Source organism: Ranitomeya imitator, chromosome 5 (genome assembly GCF_032444005.1).
Source record: "Ranitomeya imitator isolate aRanImi1 chromosome 5, aRanImi1.pri, whole genome shotgun sequence".
Classification (NCBI taxonomy): Eukaryota; Metazoa; Chordata; class Amphibia; order Anura; family Dendrobatidae; genus Ranitomeya; species Ranitomeya imitator.
The window spans coordinates 135,488,523-135,508,227 of NC_091286.1; the positions used below are offsets into that span (position 1 = coordinate 135,488,523).

At 44.1% G+C, this 19,705-nt stretch overlaps 1 protein-coding gene across 1 annotated transcript in view; it reads left to right on the forward strand.

The window, feature by feature from the left end:
* Positions 1–19,705, forward strand: part of ESR1 (estrogen receptor 1) — a 316,090-nt gene that overhangs the window by 30,928 nt on the left and 265,457 nt on the right. The window lies entirely within an intron of this gene.

Consider the following 19,705-nt stretch of genomic DNA (forward strand, 5'->3'; position numbering starts at 1 on the left):
CCGTTCTTCTGCTTGTAGGCTACCTGTGGGGCTGTGGTCTCGGTATGATTGACAGACATGACTTCGCCACTAACCCAAACTGTGTCCGCTTCGATGCTGCAAGCAGAGGCAGCTTTGTCTCTTCAGCATTGAAGGATCACAGGGGCATGATCCGATCTGCTCCAGAGTGGTGTTTGCAAGCTCTATAGCAAAGATCTTGTTAATGCTGTGTTTCTTGCCTAGAAAATAGGCCAATGCTGGTAGGCTGTTCTTAAGAATGGAGGAGACTTTTAATAAGAGGTAAATTGCAAAGTTTGTTTCTTACAAACACTTTTCCATTTTATCTATTTAAGAAGATTAGGCAATTCCTATAATCTGATTCTCTTTATTGACCCTATTATGTCTCATAAATTTGAGATTTATAAAGACATTTTCTGTGTGTTTCTCAGGAATGCCTCCATGTCCACAATAATTCCTTCTCTTGACTAAAGCAAAACCATCCCTCCAGTTGACCACCTGTAGGATGATGAAAAATTGGTAAGCTCTACCACGACTAGTGGGGTGGAGGTTCAGTTAACCACTAGCTGAAGATGGAACTGATCAGCAGAAGACTAACCTTGTGTTCTTTGCAGTATTTCTATGAAACTAACCATTTCAGCAGTATGCAGGAAATTCTGCCAACTAAGACGTTATAAGGGTAGCTGTTAGTGATGAGCGAGTGTACTCCTTGCTCAGGTTTTCCTGAGCATGCTCGGGTGACCTCCGAGTATTTATGACTGCTCGGAGATTAAGTTTTCATCGCAGCCTCTGAATGATTTACAGCTTCTACCCAGGCTGAGTACATGTGGGGGTTGCCTGGTTGCTAGGGAATCCCCACATGTAATCAAGCAGGCCAATAGCTTTAAATCATTCAGCTGCTGCGATGAAAACTGAATCTCCGAGCAGTCATAAGTACTCTGAGGTCAATCGAGCGTGCTCGGGAAAACCCGAGCAACGAGTATACTCACTCATCACTAGTAGCTGTACATCATGCTTTATAGATTTGATTCTAGGTTTAATGCTTCTATAAGCTGATCTTACAGTATCTTGTTAGAAAATTGAGTATAAGTCAAAGGACCATAAAGTCCTCTCATTGCTGCGATAAAGAATAGGGTCAGGTGAAAAAAATCTATCCTGTTAGGTCTCTATTAGTGTTGAGCATTCCGATACTGCAAATATCGGGTATCGGCCGATATTCGCTGTATCGGAATTCCGATACCGAGTTCCGATATTTTTGCGATATCGGAAATCAGAATCGGAAGTTCCTATAGTGCAATTACGCAGTATAATGACGTGTGGGCGGTGCGTGGGCGGAGACTGGTGTGTGCAGGCGGTGTCTATGCATGACTGTGGGGCTCTCTGGGTGTGTGCCGGGGCTCTATGCTGCATGCGGGGTCTCTGCACGGCGCGCGGGGTCTCCGTGCGGTGGGCGGGATGTCTCTGCGGTGGACGTTGTCTCTGTGCGGCAGGCGGGGTCTCTGCGGGGCGTGCGGGGGTCTCTGCGAGGCATGCGGGGGTCTCTGCGGGGCGTCCGGGGGTCTCTGCGGGGCGTGCGGGGGTCTCTGCGGGGTGTCTGTGCGGGGTCTCTGCGGCGTGCGGCATGTCTCTGTGCGGGGTGTCTCAGTGCGGGCATCGTCCGATGGGACTACAAGTCCCATCGGATGATGCCTACTACACTGAGAGTGATTGACACATTAGCCAATGATGCGACAGTAGTAGTCCCATCATCCAGCTAATGTGTTGAATGAAAAAAAAATAAATACTCCATACATACTCCATACATACTCCATACATACTCCATACAGTACATTCATACATTACATACATGACATACAGTACATTAAACATAGAGTTCATACTCACCATTACTTGTCATTTTGATCCCCGAAGCCAGTGTCATCTGTAAAAAGGTGAAAAAAACAAACAACCAATATAGTACCTGTCCGCAGAAAACCACGAGTGTCCCACGACGATCTCCCGTGGAGAATGGCAGCAACAGCTGTTGCAACCGCTCTCCAGGGGCCACAGAAACACAATGACAGGATTCCTCCGCCGCTGTAAAAAAAATAGTCCCTAGCCTCACTTATGGTATTGCTGCATGAGAAATTTTCCCACGCAGCAATTGCCATAAAGTGACACTTTGAACTTTAGTAACCTCAGTGATGCACTGCAGGAGCCATTGTCTCCTGTCAGTGTGTCACTGAGGGTCCTATAGAGCAGTGACATCACCCGATGTCACTGTTCTATACGGGAGATCGTCGTGGGACACTCGTTATTAATTGGACTACGGCGGACAGGTAGTATACGGTTTATTTTTTTACGTTTTTTTGCAGGCGCTGAAGTATGGTTAAATGAAGAATATTAAAATACTTTTTTCCAAATGTGTGCGTGTTTTATTAACCCTTTCTTACTATTGGCTTAATAATGGTCCGCAGCCGCCCCAGAAATGGCGCATCTGTAAGATGCGCCAATTCCGGCACTTAGCCCCTCTCTTCCCACTCCCGTGTAGCGGTGGGATATGGGGTAATAAGGGGTTAATGTCACCTTGCTATTGTAAGGTGACATTAGGCCGGGTTAATAACGGAGAGGCGTCAATAAGACGCCTATCCATTATTAAGCCAATAGTAAGAAAGGGTTAATAAAATACGAACACATTCGGAAAAAAGTATTTTAATATTCTTCATTTAACCATACTTACCATACTTCAGCACCTGCAAAAAAACGTAAAATAATAAACCGTATACTACCTGTCTGCCGTAGTCCAATTAATAACGGGTGTCCCACGACGATCTCCCCTATAGAACAGTGACATCGGGTGATGTCACTGCTCTATAGGACCCTCAGTGACACACTGACAGGAGACAATGGCTCCTGCAGTGCATCACTGAGGTTACTTAAGTTCAAAGTGTCACTTTTTGGCAATTGCTGCGTGGGAATATTTTTTTTACAGCGGCGGAGGAATCCCTTCCTCCCGTCATTGTGTTTCTGGGGCCCTTGGAGAGCGTTGCAACAGCTGTTGCTGCCGTTCTCCACAGGAGATCGTCATGGGACACTCGTGGATTTCTGCGGACAGGGAGTATATTGGTTGTTTGTTTTTTTCACCTTTTTTACAGATGACACTGGCTTTGGGGATCAAAATGACAAGTAATGGTGAGTATGAACTCTATGTTTAATGTACTGTATGTAATGTATGAATGTACTGTATGGAGTATGTATGGAGTATGTATGGAGTATTTTTTTTTTCATTCAACACACTAGCCGGATGATGGGACTACTGCTGTCCCATCATTGGCTAATGTGTCAATCAATGTCAGTGTAGTAGGCATCGTCCGATGGGACTTGTAGTCCCATCGGACGATGCCCGCACTGAGACACCCAGCACAGAGACACGCCGCACGCCGCAGAGACCCCGCACAGACACCTCGCACGCCCCATAGAGACCCCTGCACGCCCCGCAGAGACCCCCGCATGCCCTGCAGAGACCCCGCCCGCTGCACAGAGACCACGCCTGCCGCACAGAGACCACGCCCGCTGCACAGAGACCCCACCTACCACAGAGATACCCCGCACGCCCCGCAGAGACCCCGCACGCCCCGCAGAGACACCCCACACGCCCCGCAGAGACCACACCTGCCGCACAAAGACCCCTCCAGCCGCAGAGACACCCTGCCTGCCACAGAGACACCCCACACGCCACACAGACCCCAGAGAGCCCCGGTAGGCAGGTACACATCCCTGGCAGGCCCGCACAGATACTCACAGTGTCCGCCCACGCACCGCCCACGCACCACCCACACTCTTCCCCCCTCCGGAACAGGATGTTTAAGGACAGAAAGGGCTTATTTACATTCCAATATTTGTGTCCCATTGACTTGCACTGGTATCGGGTATCGGCGATATCCAATATTTTTTGGATATCGGCTGATCCAATCCGATACCGATACTTCTGGGTATCGGAAGGTATCGCTCAACACTAGTCTCTATGTTTACTATGAAAAAAGTTTACCATCTATGTTGCAAACCAGTAATCAGGAAGCTTGGCCATTATTGATAGTAACTTTTGAATTTAGCTGTTCAGGAACTTAACTTTAAATTGGTTATTTCTGTTGGCAAGTTTAGTTCTGAGCCAGTTCAGTGACCACCAAAAATTGACTTTTTGTCTGGGTAGAAATCTTTCTTATAATGTTTATGTCTTCTGAGCTCTTGGCAATGAAGCATTATCGAAAAACTACAAAGCTGAAGTATCAGCTGGGACTTACAGTAAAATCCTGCTATTTTCCAAAAAATGAGTCGTAAATATCTCCCTTATAAGTTTGTCACCTATAAAACCATTTTTTACATCACAAAATAGAATGGGTATATGTGAATAGAACAGGCCTACCGTTTTAGCTAAGCTAATGTGTGTGATTTCTTGCTATTTCCATTAGAAGTCTTATGTCAAAAAGCTGTGTGGAAGACTGTCAAATACATCTTTTAAGTGATTTTAAGTGAGTTCAAGTGGAGGCTACCGAATTACATAGTGACAGGAAGAAAATCATCTCCTCTTACGTGTTAACAAATACATTTATTTTAAAATATTCTTTTCAGCAAAGAATATGATATAATAAAACACATCAGGATTTGTTGGCTTTCACCTATTCTGAGGCTGGCATCACATTTTGCCAATATGATCTCTACTTGCTGTTCGCTCATGACCACAACTTACTAACGCTGTTCTTGCTGTCACACTAAATTGTTGCCATTAAAAAACAGTGTCATATGGCTGCTGGCTGTGCTCTTCTATTATTTTAACTGTCCCAGGACAAAATATGGTGTTTTGGGATTTTGATCATACAGATTTGGAGAGACGAGGTTTGCATGATTAGTAGACAACCTGTTTCATTCTATGCCTATTGTACTGATATAATGGATGCCAACCTGTCAATTTATTACAAATGTGACTTGTTTTCACTAATTGAATTATTTTGAAGGCTGAGCTTGGGATGCATAACCAAAATAGTCCATGCCACCTTAAGAGGGAGTTAATTGACCCATTTCACTATTAGGCTATGTGCACACGTTCAGGATTTGTTGCAGAAATTTCCTGTGCAAAACCGGACATTTTCTGCAAGAAATCCGCATGCATTTTTACCGCGATTTTTCCACGTTTTTACAGAGTTTTGGTGCGTTTTTTTTTGCGAGTATTTCCGGAGTTTCTCAGTGCAGTAATATAGTGGGAAATCCGCAAAAAATCCGCAAATTAATGAACATGCTGCATTTTTATCGCGATGCGTTTTTTTCGTGGAAAAAAACGCATCATGTGCACAAAAATTGCGGAATGCATTCTAAATGATGGGATGCATAATGTATGCATTTTTTGTGCTTTTATAGCGTTTTTATAGTGAAAAAATGCAAAAAATGCAAAAAATCTGCAACGTGTGCACACAGCCTTAGAGTACATAAACAACACTGAGGAAACTCTCCCTTCTATATATTCCAGTCAGAAGAGTTACTCAAAAGAGTGACTGCTGCACATGGAGGACTATGTATTGCATTATTGGTTTGCTTGAATAAGATACTGTATATATTTACTGATGTCATATACAGTAGTTGGTTTCTGGACTAAAGAAGAATGGACTAATTTAAAATTAATTATGAATTGAGTAATTGATGATATGTAGCTATATGGGCAAATAAACAAAGTCACTGGACAAGGTCTTCAAATTAAAGGGAACCTGTCACCCCGTTTTTTCAGTACGAGATAAAAATACTGTTAAATAGCGCCTGAGCTGTGCGTTACTATAGTGTATTTTGTGTACCCTGATTCCCCACCTATGCTGCCGAAATAACTTACCAAAGTCGCCGTTTTCGCCTGTCAATCAGGCTGGTCAGGTCATATGGGCGTGGCGACATGGCTATTTCTTCCCCCAGATCTTGCATATATTTCCATTGGTGGCGTAGTGGTTTGCGCATGCCCATCTTCTGAATCCACTGGGCAGGAGAAGAAAAAACGCACGATCGGCGCTATTTCCCTGGTGATCTGTGGGGGCGGCCATCTTCCTGAGGCCGCGCGTGCACATATGGAGTCCTCTGCTGCCCGGGGCTTCAGGAAAATGGCCAAGGGATGCCGCGCGTGCGCAGATGGAGATCGCGGTGGCCATTTTCCTGAAGCCGAGTTTGCATCTCGGCTTCAGGAAAATGGCCACCGCGATCTCCATCTGTGCACGCGCGGCATCCCACGGCCATTTTCCTGAAGCCACGGGCAGCAGAGGACTCCATTTTCACACGCGCGGCCTCAGGAAGATGGCCGCCCCCACAGATCACCAGGGAAATAGCGCCGATCGCGCGTTTTTTCTTCTCCTGCCCAGTGGATTCAGAAGATGGGTATGCGCAAACCACTACGTCACCAACAGAAATATATGCAAGATCTGGGGGAAGAAACAGCCATGTCGCCACGCCCATATGACCTGACCAGCCTGATTGACAGGCGAAAACGGCGACTTTGGCAAGTTATTTCGGCAGCATAGGTGGGGATTCAGGGTACACAAAATACACTATAGTAACGCATAGCTCATGCCCTATTTAACAGTATTTTTATCTCGTACTGAAAAAACGGGGTGACAGGTTCCCTTTAAGGAAAATTTCACTTTCAATGAAGACATGGCTTGGACATAGTTTGGTCTTTTCTGTGGTAACATATGGATGCAAAACCTGTACGATAAAGAAACAAGACAGAAGAAAAATCTATGGCTTTCAAATGAGGTGCTGGAGAAGGATTTTATCAATACCAAGGATGATATGAAGAGCAAACAAATCAATTTTTTAACAAATCAAGCCAGACATGTCACTCAAAGAAATGAGGTGCTGGAGAAGGATGTTATCAATACCAAGGATGATAAGAAGAGCAAACAAATCAATTTTTGAACAAATCAAGCCAGACATGTCACTCAAAGTAAGGATCACCAAGCTGCAACTTGCCTACTTTAGATTCATCCTATGAAGACATCAATCACTGCCGATGGACATCATGGTCAGAAGAAAAGAAGGAACAAGGCCATGAGGAAAGCCAGCATCCTGATGGCTTGATACTATGATGGTAACAGCGAAGAAGACCATAGTAGACTTATCTAGGCTTGCAGCACATTGATCTTCCTACGGATCATTCAGCCATAAAGTCATCACGGCTAGTGTTGAGCGATACCATCCGATATTTGAAAGTATCGGTATCGGATGGTATCGGCCGATATCCGAAAAATATCGGATATCGCCGATACCGATATCCGATACCAATACAAGTCAATGGGACACAAATATCGGAAGGTATCCTCTATGGTTCCCAGGGTCTGAAGAAGAGGAAACTCTCCTTCAGGCCCTGGGATCCATATTCATGTGTAAAATAAAGAATAAAAATAAAAAATATTGATATACTTACCCTCGGACGCCCCTGGCTGTCACCGCTGCAACCGCCATGCTTCCCTTCTTAAGAATGAGCGCGTTAAGGACCTTCGATGACGTCGCGGCTTGTGATTGGTCGCTGAGCGGTCATGTGACCGCTCAGCGACCAATCACAAGCCGCGACGTCATCGAAGGTCCTTAACGTGCTCATTCTTAGGAACGGAAGCATGGCGGTTGCAGCGGTGACAACCAGGGCGCGTCCGAGGGTAAGTATATCAGTATTTTTTATTTTTATTCTTTATTTTACACATGAATCTTAATCCCGATACCGATTCCCGATATCACAAAAATATCGGAACTCGGTATTGGAATTCCGATACCGCAAATATCGGCCGATACCCGATACTTGCGGTATCGGAATGCTCAACAGTAATCACGGCTTGAGATCGAGCTGAAGGTAGTTAAAAAAAAGAAGATATATAGTAAACTTAAAAAGGGTACCTAGTTCTTTAAATCTATACATACAGTATATCAATTCAATATTAGATTATGTGGGGTTTCAACTCTCAACAACCCCTCCATTCAGTTGTTTAAAAGGGCTGTGCTCTATTCAAATTTTCTTCTCATAAATAATGTCACCTTAGTTCTTTCAACTACAACAAAATCTTGAAATCAAAAACAGTTCTCTTCAAATTTTACAAATATTTGGATTCTCCAGATTGGGAATTCTTAACAATTGCTCCGGCTGGCTGCCATTTTGCTGAATCATTCAGGGCTGGCAAACAGTTAAAAAAAATTAAACAGGTACACCGGGGAGATAAAAACATTTTGTATTGTCCCTGTCCTCATAAACTATAAAGATGAGATGTCCATTGCAGCTATATCATTTTTATAACCCTTGTAACTTTGTGTGACAGGATCTGCTCCTCACTGCTTCCCCTTCCTCAGAAAAGGGTGTGTGGCCACTCTCTTGTTCTCTGCTGAGAAGCAGCTATTGTCAGGAGAGTAGTTCAATGAAAAGCAGCCATGCCCCCTCTTCTCAGGATGGCTGTTCCTTTCAGGGGAGGAGCAGCACTTTGCTTATGATGTACTGACCCAGACAGAAAAAGGGAGCAGTGAGGAGCAGATCCTGTCACATGAAATGACAAGGGTAAAATAGATAATTAAACCACACTGGGCATCTCTTCTTTATAGTTTATGAGTGCAGGAAAAGTACAAAAATCAGTTTTGTCTCTCCAGAGTACCCATTTATTGCTCACAATACCACTTGTCTATCCTTCTGTTCCTGCAGTAGGCTGTCCAGCCCTTGTCACCTCTTGTTTTTGCTTTTACACATTGTTCTCATCCTCTTTAGTCTGCTTCACTCTATTCAAGGGCTTCTAGTGCTAAGTAGGCCTTTGATGTCACTGTGGCCTACTTAGCTGCGTGGGAATTTTCCCACGCAGCTGTAGTGTCGTAAAGTGACAGCACGAACTTCGATGATAAACTGCTGGAGTATTATCTCTGGTCAGTGTGTCATCGAAGCCCCTGTAGAGCGGTCACATCTCCTGATGTGGCAGCTCTACACTGGAGATTGTCATGGGACAGTCGTCATTAACCCCTTGCTGACCTCGGACGGGATAGTACGTCCGAGGTCAGAACCCCCGCTTTGATGAAGGGCTCCAACGGTGAGCCCGCATCAAAGCCGGGACATGTCAGTTGTTTTGAACAGCTGACATGTGCCTGCAATAACGGCGGGTGAAATCGCGATTCACCCACCGCTATTAACTAGTTAAATGCCGCTGTCAAACGCAGTGGCATTTAACTGGCGCTTCCGGCCATCGGGCCGGAAATGAGTGCATCTCTGACCCCCGTCACATGAGCGGCGGTCAGCGATGCATCAGAATGGTAACCATAGAGGTCCTTGAGACCTCTATGGTTACTGATCCCGGCTAGCTGTAAGCGCCACTCTGTGGTCGGCGCTCATAGCAAGCCTGTTATTAAGCTACATAGCAGCGATCTGATGATCGCTGCTATGTAGCAGAGCCGATCGAGTTGTGCCAGCTTCTAGCCTCCCATGGAGGCTACTGAAGCATGTCAAAAGTTAAAAAAAAAAGTTAAAAAAAATGTAAAAGTTTAAATTACCCCCCTTTCGCCCCATTCAAAATAAAACAATAATTTCGTTCAGAATCGCCCGATCTATCAATAAAAAAAGCATTAACCTGATTGCTAAATAGCGTAGTGAGAAAAAAATTTGAAACGCCAGAATTACTTTTTTTGGTCGCCGCGACATGTAAAATGCAATAACGAGCGATCAAAAGAATATATCTGCACAAAATTGGTATCAATAAAAATGTCAGCTCGGTGCACAAAAAATAAGCCCTCACCCGACCTCATATCATGAAAAATTGAGACGCTACGGGTATCGGAAAATGGCGCAATTTTTTTTTTTTTAGCAAAGTTTGGAATTTTTTTTCACCACTTAGATAAAAGAGGACCTAGACATGTTAGGTGTCTATGAACTTGCAATGACCTGTAGAATCATAATATTAGGTTAGTATTAGCATTTAGTGAACCTAGCAAAAAAGCCAAACAAAAAACAAGTGTGGGACTGCACTTTTTTTGCAATTTCACCCACTTGGAATTTTTTTCCCGTTTTCTAGTACACGACATGGTAAAACCAATGATGTCGTTCAAAAGTACAACTCGTCCCACAAAAAAATAAGCCCTCACATGGCCAAATTGATGGAAAAATAAAAAAGTTATGGCTCTGGGAGGGAAGGGAGCGAAAAACAAACATAGAAAAACAGAAAATCCCAAGGTCATGAAGGGGTTAAATGGATTACATCGGAACAAGGAGTATTTGTGTTGGTTTATTATTTTATCTTTTTTGCAGGAGAATGACGGCATCGCAGGAATTAGGAGTACAATAATGATGGCAAACTGTGGTGTTTTATTTCATTAAAAGACTTTATTCTGGCTGTGTCTTTATTTACCATATAACTATAGGATTAGTAATGGAGAGGTGTCTTATTGTCACCTCTCGATTACTAAGCCAATCTTGATCTCACCTTCCATTACAAAGGTGACATCAACCCCCCAACTATTACCCTACTTGCCACCGCTACAGGGCAATTGGGAAGAGCGAGGCTAAGTGCCGGAATTGGTGCATCTTAGAGATGCGCCTTTTCTGGGGTGGCTGAGTGCTGATGTTTTTAGCCAGGGGGGGCAATATCCATGGCCCCTTCCTAGGCTATTAATATCAGCCCGCAGCTGTCTGCATAGTTTTTGCTGGTTAATAATTATGGGGGAACCCCACGTCATTTTTTGTGGGCTCCCCTATTTCAATATCCAGTAAAGGTTAAGTATACAGTTGTGAGCTGATATTAATAGCCTGGGAAACTCCATGGGCATTGCCCCCTTCCCAGGCTATAAACTTGGCCCCCCCAGTCGCTGGCTTTACCTTGGATGGTTTTGAAAATTGCGCTGGAGCCCACGCAATTTTTTTTCCATTTTTTTTTAAATTAAACAGATATTGCCTTTAAGGCCAGGGTCCCACTTGCAAGAAACTCGCACAAGTCTCACACCTCAAAACCCGACACTGCCGCCAGCACTCGGGACTGGAGTGTGCAACTGCATGTATTTCTATGCAGCTGAATGCTCCGGTCCAAGTGCTGGTGGCAGTGCCGGGAATTGATGCAAGAGACTTGCGCAAATTTGTTGTAAGTGTGACCCCGGCCTTAGGGTATGTTTCCACGGTAAGGAAATGCTGCGGATTCCAATCCGTAGCATCCAGATGTTACAGCATATGGAGGGGATTTTATGAAATCCCATCACCACTATGCGTTCAAAGACGCAGGTGGCAGACCGGCATATACGGACATGCGGCGCATCTTTATAGACTGCAGCATGTCTATTTATCTTGCAGAGACGCTCAGTCTAAATTACACAGTCTATGTATAGGATGCGGTGATTCCACATGGTTCTATGAACACATGCAGAATCACTGTGCATACAAAAGCCGGCAGCGCTTTGGACAGGGCGGGTGTCCGCTGTGTCCAAAGCGATCAGAATACGCCAGGTGGAAACAAACCCTAACACAGATTTTGTGTTAACTCTTTATGTACCTTTTTATTATGTTCCTTACTAAACATCGGGCTTGGTAATATCTATCTATCTATCTATCTATCTATCTATCTATCTATCTATCTATCATCTATCTATCTTTGTTTCATTATATTTCAACATGGTATGTGAAGATATTATGGTCTTCAATGGAGTATGTAAATGAAGAGGTTGGACAAGAAATGACATCACAATTCTTTTTTTTGTTAAATAATATATCTTTAGCTTACAAAAATGCATACAAATCCGCATGAAAATCCGCATCAAAACGAATCAAATCCGCGCAGATTTTCAACTGCGTTTTCTGCCAAGAAAGGAAGAATTCGTGCAGAAAATTCCACAGGCAAATCTGTAATGTCTGCACAAACCCTAATATTGGCCAGAGGTGCCCAAACTTTTACATGCCACTGTATGTGCACGCCACAATATCTCTTAGACGTCGGAGAACCTCATGATTTTTTCAATTGGAATACATTTCATGAAAACGCCGACAGTGCTTTTTTTATACTTGTATGAACAAAATAATGAGCAGTTTCTAAGCGGAAGCCCCTGAAGAATGTTTAGACCAGGTCACTTCTTTTAAACTTTTTAGGGTTTTGGAGAAAATTATAAGAAGCTCAAATGATGGAGCATATACAAAGCAAGTCATTATCATGCATATGTTCATTCTTTTTAGCGTTTCTTTAGCACTTTTTCAGACAGGTCATGGAGCAGATCCGCATGTGTGCACATTTCCTAAGACTTCAACTTTCCCAAATAATTAAATTATATAATATTGTCCCCATATTGTTTCAATATATTTGTATATAGATTTTGTATGCCAACTAAACATGCAGTAATAACTAGTAATGAGCGAATACTGAAATGTTCGGATTTGGGAAAATCAGCTCGAATAATTTCTAATATCCATGTATTTGTACCGTATATTGCCAAGAAACATTTTTTCCTTCATATTTACTTGTATATAATGCAAAATAAAAAAAAAAAAATATATATATATATATATATACCTCCCTTTTAGCATATGTTCACCCACAGCATTTTCACTTTAGTTTTTCCTTTTATATTTTTGAGGGCTCTCACTCCTACATTTGTCCAAAGACATACTGATAGAGAATTTAGATTGTGAGCCCCATCGGGGACAGTGATGATAATGTGTGCAAATTGTAAAGCACTGCGGAATATGTTAAAGCTATATAAAAATAAAGATTATTATTATTACATTTGTGAGGTCACTCCTGCATTTAAAATTGTAAGCTAGATAATCGAATACATATCACTTTACAATGCTAGCTAAAAATGCCCACCTGAATTTTGGGCTTCGCCCTCTACCACCACCACATCCACCGCCGTGTAATTATGCAGCCCTCGCTTCACATTTTCAGAGGGTCAGCAAGTGCCGTGAAACCTGAGTTTGGGAAGGGCCCTCAGGTGGCCCTGTATCATACATTTGGGAGAAATCTCACTCCTACATTTGGGAGGTCCCTCCCTCCTTCAAAATTGTTAGCTAGATAGTGGAACACATATTCCTCATCACTTTACAATGGCAGCAAAAACATGTCCATTTGAATTTTGGGCTTCGCCAGCCACCGCCATGTCAACCTCCGTGTCATTATGCGGCCCCGGCTTCACATTTCCAGAGGGCCAGCAGGTGCCGCAAAACATGAGTTTTGTGAGCTCCACAGTTCATTTTGGCAATGGAACCACAGTCATAGCAGGTGAAGCCACTGTTAGGTTAATATAATACAGGAGTTAGAGGAGTTATATGCTCAATGTCAGTAAATTGGATTCTACCAGACACCAAAAGCATTTAAACTAAATTCCTGAATAAAGTGTATGCAAGCGAGGGCCTGTATTTTGGTCAGTCTGTCAGGCCTGAAACCCATGTCAGCACGTACAAGCCTCATTTTAATTGGAAGCAGCCTCTCCAAGGGAAAGAGTCAGGAGTGCCATTGACCAATCTGTACAAGCCTACACACTTCTTCTGGAAACTACCCAACCAGGCAGAATTTATTTTTTGCATGGTTTTGAGTAACAAAGGAGTAATTACAGGATATGTCCCAGAGAGTGACAAGGTCTGTGGAGTGTATTACTCAGTTAAGGTTAGGCAGTGCTACAGAGCTCAGGTGAAGGGCTTAGTGTGGCAATGACCATGTTTCAATATGTGGTAAACAATTTGGCCAAATGAAGAGATCCATATATAAAATTACATTTTTTATGAAATATTGCATAAAAATGAAAACATTAAAAGACACAGAACAGTATTATACAAGATACCCAGCAGGGGAATCTCCATAACCACGCAACCTATATAAAACAAGACTATATAGAGGAGGGCCCTGAACAATGTCATCATCCTTAACTGTACCGCCAAAATGAGGTATACATGTCAGAAAAAAACATACCAAAGTGTCACTGTGGAGACATGAATTGAACTAGGACATAGGCCATATAATTATCCAATATAGCATGTATCTGTGGCTTAAAGGGAACCTGTCACCCCGTTTTTTGAGATTGAGCTATAAATACTGTTAAATAGGGCCTGCGCTGTGTGTTCCTATAGTGTATGTAGTGTACCCCGATTCCCCATGTATGCTGAGAAATAACTTACCAAAGTCGCCGTTTTCGCCTGTCAATCAGGCTGGTCAGGTCGGGAGGGCGTGGTGACATCGCTGGTTCTTCCTCAGCTTTACGTTGGTGGCGTAGTGGCGTAGTGGTGAAGACACAGCGCGCGATCTGCGCTGTCATCCCTTTCGTCGGTGGGGGCGGCCATCTTCCTGGGGCCGCGCGTGCGCAGATCGAGTGCTCTGCTGCACGGGGCTTCAGGAAAATGGCCGCGGGATGCCGCGCGTGCGCATTAGAGATCGCGGCGGCCATTTTCCCAAAGCCGAGTTTGCATCTCGGCTTTGGGAAAATGGCCGCCGCGATCTCTAATGCGCACGCGCGGCATCCCGCGGCCATTTTCCTGAAGCCCCGTGCAGCAGAGCACTCGATCTGCGCACGCGCGGCCCCAGGAAGATGGCCGCCCCCACCGACGAAAGGGATGACAGCGCAGATCGCGCGCTGTGTCTTCACCACTACGCCACTACGCCACCAACGTAAAGCTGAGGAAGAACCAGCGATGTCACCACGCCCTCCCGACCTGACCAGCCTGATTGACAGGCGAAAACGGCGACTTTGGTAAGTTATTTCTCAGCATACATGGGGAATCGGGGTACACTACATACACTATAGGAACACACAGCGCAGGCCCTATTTAACAGTATTTATAGCTCAATCTCAAAAAACGGGGTGACAGGTTCCCTTTAAATGAGCAAGGTATATGGAGTGAGTATAATAACTGGGCGTCTATAGCATCCCTAAACAGATCTCCCCCTTAAAAGAAGGCCAGATGTAAGACCTATTAATCATATAAATAAGGTGCAATATGAACGATAATAATAATAACGATACCTTAGCTCCAAAACAACAGTAGTGGTGCAAGTGATAGTGAGTGACCCTGGCATTACCCCTCACTCCGATGCGCGTTTCACCCTGAGCTTCTTCCGGAAGTGTTTGTGCAACTGCAGGTTGTGGGCAAGAGGCATCAGTGCCTGCTTCCTGGAAAGCAGACTGGGACGGACGTAACAAAGAGGAAGGACCAGTGGTTTCACACTCAAACACAGATTTTGTAGCGCTCACCTACTGGGGTGCTGCGTATGTCAGCAGTATATGACATATGCTAACACGAAGTATTATGTCAAATTTCCCTTTATAAAAGGATGAGTGGGTAAAGTTTTCAAAGTAGCTGCATATGTATAGAGTATGTTTCATTACTCAAATTATTATTCTGTGTAAGGCTGAAACCTGAAGAAGTGTGTGGATTATATTAATGCATTGATGTCCAAGTGCAGACACAAAAATCAACATCAGGCTCCCAGATACAAGCTTAAAGAGACCATGAAAAGGGCAACACAATAAAAAAATAATAAAATATATAGAGATTGACAGTAGAAATTTGACCATTGCACACTGTACAAAGGTTTCCCAACTTTACCCAAGGGATCTGTATCATACACGCTGAAAGAACCCGTGATGATGATCTGACAATAAATATTGCAGTTATTATAATTGCTAGAGATAGGGAGTACAAGTTTCACTATTTCAAAATGTACATAGGTTTCCAAAAATTACCCAAGGGTTCTGTATCATGCAGGCTGAAAGAGACCGTGATGGAGACCTCACAAAAAAATTTGCAGTTGTTAGATTAGCTAGTGATAGGGAGTATAAGTTTTACCATTGCATAATGTACAAAAGTTTCCAATAATTTATAAACATTACCCACATTGGGTATACATATATGACCACTAAGAACTTGTTGCAGGAGCAGGACATGATTTCCAAAACAAAATGGGTTTGGATGGTAAGGGATGGACATTAAGGCAAATTCAAAAAAAGAACATTTGGGCTGCATTTACGTTGGGTTGCTGTCATCTGTAGGGCTTACAAAGTCGGAGGAAATCCAGCCCTTGTTCAATTTTAGAAGAGTCAGCCTGTCTGCATTTTCCGTTGACAGGCATGTGCGCTTATCCGCTATGATTGCATCAACCGAACTAAAAACCTGTTGAGACAGCACACTTGCGGCGGGGCATGGCAGCACCTCCAAGGCATACAAGGAGAGTTTGGGCCAAGTGTGCAGCTTGGACAATCAATAGTTAAAGGGCACTGAAGAATCAGGAAGGACATTGGAATAGTCACTTACAGTGGGGCAAAAATGTATTTAGTCAGTCAGCAATAGTGCAAGTTCCACCACTTAAAAAGATGAGAGGCGTCTGTAATTTACATCATAGGTAGACCTCAACTATGGGAGACAAACTGAGAAAAAAAAATCCAGAAAATCACATTGTCTGTTTTTTTAACATTTTATTTGCATATTATGGTGGAAAATAAGTATTTGGTCAGAAACAAAATTTCATCTCAATACTTTGTAATATATCCTTTGTTGGCAATGACAGAGGTCAAACGTTTTCTGTAAGTCTTCACAAGGTTGCCACACACTGTTGTTGGTATGTTGGCCCATTCCTCCATGCAGATCTCTTCTAGAGCAGTGATGTTTTTGGCTTTTCGCTTGGCAACACGGACTTTCAACTCCCTCCAAAGGTTTTCTCTAGGGTTGAGATCTGGAGACTGGCTAGGCCACTCCAGGACCTTGAAATGCTTCATACGAAGTCACTCCTTCGTTGCCCTGGCGGTGTGCTTTGGATCATTGTCATGTTGAAAGACCCAGCCACGTTTCATCTTCAATGCCCTTGCTGATGGAAGGAGGTTTGCACTCAAAATCTCACGATACATGGCCCCATTCATTCTTTCATGTACCCGGATCAGTCGTCCTGGCCCCTTTGCAGAGAAACAGCCCCAAAGCATGATGTTTCCACCACCATGCTTTACAGTAGGTATGGTGTTTGATGGATGCAACTCAGTATTCTTTTTCCTCCAAACATGACAAGTTGTGTTTCTACCAAACAGTTCCAGTTTGGTTTCATCAGACCATAGGACATTCTCCCAAAACTCCTCTGGATCATCCAAATGCTCTCTAGCAAACTTCAGACGGGCCCGGACATGTACTGGCTTAAGCAGTTGGACACGTCTGGCACTGCAGGATCTGAGTCCATGGTGGCGTAGTGTGTTACTTATGGTAGGCCTTGTTACATTGGTCCCAGCTCTCTGCAGTTCATTCACTAGGTCCCCCCGCGTGGTTCTGGGATTTTTGCTCACCGTTCTTGTGATCATTCTGACCCCACGGGGTGGGATTTTGCGTGGAGCCCCAGATCGAGGGAGATTATCAGTGGTCTTGTATGTCTTCCATTTTCTAATTATTGCTCCCACTGTTGATTTCTTCACTCCAAGCTGGTTGGCTATTGCAGATTCAGTCTTACCAGCCTGGTGCAGGGCTACAATTTTGTTTCTGGTGTCCTTTGACAGCTCTTTGGTCTTCACCATAGTGGAGTTTGGAGTCAGACTGTTTGAGGGTGTGCACAGGTGTCTTTTTATACTGATAACAAGTTTAAACAGGTGCCATTACTACAGGTAATGAGTGGAGGAAAGAGGAGACTCTTAAAGAAGAAGCTACAGGTCTGTGAGAGCCAGAAATCTTGATTGTTTGTTTCTGACCAAATACTTATTTTCCACCATAATATGCAAATAAAATGTTAAAAAAACAGACAATGTGATTTTCTGGATTTTTTTTTCTCAGTTTGTCTCCCATAGTTGAGGTCTACCTATGATGTAAATTACAGACGCCTCACATCTTTTTAAGTGGTGGAACTTGCACTATTGCTGACTGACTAAATACTTTTTTGCCCCACTGTAAGTACTTCTTCACCATCTTGGTCAACTTTTCCCTCCTCATCATAGTTGTACCCACAGATAGCCCTTGCTGATGTAACAGTTTCATGAAAATGGCCCAGTTGATGGACATTTCAGCCCCCAAGATGCACATGGTGTGCATGTCCTCCCATGTAATCCTTGTGGTTGAAAAGAACCAGTACCTCTGTCAACAGCATTGTCTGAGAGTAATCTTTTGAGCAAGTCTTCTACTACAGCCCTCTGGCATGTATGCACTGAAAATGGCACGTCTGCCTCCGACATGAGAGGAGATTTCTCCTTGTATTGTGGGTCAAGAAAAGTGCAGTCAGTATTTCAAGGTAGACAAAAGCAGTAATGGGATAAAAAGGAAATAAGGGAGCACAATAGGCTCTTATCTATATATATAATTGTCTAAGGGTCACTTCCGTCTGTCTGTCTGTCCTGTCTGTCACAGATATTCATTGGTTGCGGCCCTGTCTGTCATGGAATCCAAGTCGCTGATTGGTCGTGGCAAAACGCCCACGACCATTGCCACGACTAGAGTTGAGCGACCTTGACCTTTTTAGAGTCGAGCCGGGTTTTGCGAAACCCGACTATGTCCAAAGTCGGGTCGAGTGAAATCGGCCGATTATGACGTAAAGTCGGGATCGACCGAAACACGAAACCCAATGCAAGTCAATGGGGCAGCATAGTCGGCAGTGAGTGGGGGCCAGGAAAACACCTAGAGTGGCCATTTTAATGTCAAAACCATCCATTCTTCTTAATGAAGCTTGTCAAGCGTAATTTACCTTATAATAATTGGAAGGCATTTGAAATTGGGGGTCATTTGGCTAAAGTTGTGGGGGGTAGGGCTGGTTCAAGTAATTAGTGGGCCCAGGAAATCTGGACCACGTCACGGCAGTGGAGCAGGGAGAGGTAAGTATTTCAACTTTGCAAGTGCTGTGAACCTGAGCAAGCAGGGGGGGCCCACTCGTTGGCATTGGCACTGGCACAGGGCCCCTCAAAGTACAGCGGTGTGTTTGCACGGCGGGGGCGCCTCCCACCGGCAGCAACACTTTTGCGTACTATGAGAGGCCCTGTGCCAGTGACGTCGCCAACTAGTATTCCTCCCCCCACCTGATGAAGGAACCTGCACTTTCATCTGCACCTTCCTCTTTGTCCCCGTGTAAGGTGGTATGGTATGCGGGAAGAGCAACCTGACTTTCAGCAGGGTCACAATGTTGTTGTGTAGCGTGCACGGGGAATGTTGCGTTATGGGTCAATGTACCAGCAGACTCATCTATCACTGGCTGGGCAATGGGCACGATGAAGTGGAAACACAGATATAGGCCCAAAGAAGAAAGTGGGCTAAATGCAGTTCAAAATTGGTAACACAGGAATAACCAGGGGGCATTGCAGTGGAGGACAACTGGAATGAGAGGCTGACACAGAGAGTAGGGCCAAATCAGTAAGTAGTCGAAATGCAGTTCAAAATTGGCAACCGTAGTAAACAGGCGGCACAGCTTTGTTCAGTGGAGGAGAACAGCAAGGAGTGGCAGACACCGATAGTAGGCCCCAAACCAACTAGTACGCCAAATGCAGTTGTTCCATTTAACCACAATTTAATGAGAGCCTGAAGATAGAAGCTCAGGAAAGGCAACCTGGGGAACACCTTGGAGTGTAACACACCATCTCTCTCCACCCCATACCCATTTTGTATGGCCTAATGCAGTGTACTTTTCTACAACTACTAAACGAGAGTCGGAAGACCGAAGCAATGGCAAGGAAACCTGGGGAACACCTTAGAGTGTAACACACCCTCTCTCTACACCCCATACCCAATTTGAAGGCCTAATGCAGTGTAGTTTCCAAGAACTACTAAACG